General features: G+C 39.0%; 1 protein-coding gene across 2 annotated transcripts in view; it reads right to left on the minus strand.

The window, feature by feature from the left end:
* Window positions 1–1,755, minus strand: part of KANSL2 (KAT8 regulatory NSL complex subunit 2) — a 25,307-nt gene that overhangs the window by 20,777 nt on the left and 2,775 nt on the right. The window lies entirely within an intron of this gene.

Genomic DNA, 1,755 nt, shown 5'->3' on the forward strand with positions numbered 1-1,755 from the left:
ACTCTAGCCCGGGCAACAGAGCCAGACTCTGTCTCAAAAAAAAAAAGAACACTCATTTTGTGATCCTACAGAGCACACATCTCTTCAAAGCAGCACGTTTAGCCATCTAGAATCACAAAGGAGAAAAAAGAATGAGTATGTTTGGTATAAGTTACTACTGTGAGAGAATCCTGCTAGAAAACAAACATTCCCTTTCAAACTACCTCAATGAGCTTTCTAAACTAGTAATTCCTGAAAACTGACTACACCGAAATCACTCGAGAAATGAATTAGTTTACTCAGAAAATGTAGCACCATACCACCCTGAACACACCCAATCTCATCTGACTGGGTGCTAAGCAGGGTAAGGCCTGGTTAGTAATCTAATTGGAGAAAAGGTCACCTCAAATGACTTCTTATAAACCACAGAATCCAAGGTAATGAAAAACATACTATTCCAGGAATGAAAGCCCAAAAGTCAAGGCTAGAAATTCGTTACTCCTGCCACTATCTACAGTACTTCTACATAAACTATTATGAAGTAGTAAGAGACAGAAGTCAGCAAGCAAAATTTTAAAAAACCAAAACTAGGCCAGGCCCCGTGGCTCGCAGCTATAATCCCAGTACATCCCAACACTTTGGGAGGCTGAGGATGGAGAATCACTTAAGGCCAGGAGTTCGAGATCAGCCTGACCAACATTCTCTACAAAAAATTTAAAAATTAGCCAGGGGGCTGTTCATGAAATAAAATAACATAAAATAAAAATTAGCCACATGTGGTGTTACACGCCTATAGGCTTAGTTACTCAGGAAGCTGAGGTGAGAGGATCACTTGAACCCAGGAGATAGAGGCTGCATGAGCTAGGATGATGCCACCGCATCCTAGCCTAGGAGACAGAGCAAGACCCTGTCACTTAAAAAAAAAAAAAACTGAACTCAAAACCATGAGATGTAGAAATATGAGACTTTGGAATGACAACCTTTTTATGTTTCTACAACTTCTAAGGTGATCATGGCGGGATTAAGTGAAGAGCAGAACCTTAGTAAGATGTAATTAGGACAATTACTTACTTCTGGGTTTCTAAATCGATTCTTCTTAGGCAAGACTTTGGTTTCATGAAAAATACCTTTTTATTTTTCTTAAAAAAATTCACAAAGAAATGATAAACGTTTACGGTGATGGATATAATTACCCTGATTTGATCATTAAACAATGTGTATATGTGTCAAAGTATTTTGTACCCCATAAATATGTATAATCATAATCTAAAAATAAAACTTTAAGAAAATCCATAAATACAGAATTCTGCAAAGTAAGTACAAGTGCAATCACCTCATTATTCCTGAGTTTTAGGCCAACACCTATTCACATACATTTTCTCTTCTCTGGTCTGAGTATTTTTCAACTTATCTCCCACTTTCCCATGTGCAAATGTTCTATTTTCTCCCCTACACTTTGTCATGTGTAGAATTTGGTGTTCAAAATTTTTCAAAATTATAAAGCTTCTAAAAAAGAAACAAATCCTTGGCCAGGTGCAGTGGCTCACACCTGTAATCCTAGCACTCTGGGAGGCCCAGGCGGGAGGATCCCTCAAGGTCAGGAGTTCGAAACCAGCCTGAGCAAGAGTGAGATCCCGTCTCTACTAAAAATAGAAAGAAATTAGCCAAATAACTAATATAGAAGAAATTAGCTGGGCATGGTGGCACATGCCTGTAGTCCCAGCTACTCGGGAGGCTGAGGCAGAAGGATCACTTGAGCCCAGGAGTTTGAGGTTG

The sequence above is a fragment of the Propithecus coquereli genome, unplaced genomic scaffold, assembly GCF_000956105.1.
Source record: "Propithecus coquereli isolate 6110/MARCELLA unplaced genomic scaffold, Pcoq_1.0 Scaffold111, whole genome shotgun sequence".
NCBI lineage: Eukaryota > Metazoa > Chordata > Mammalia > Primates > Indriidae > Propithecus > Propithecus coquereli.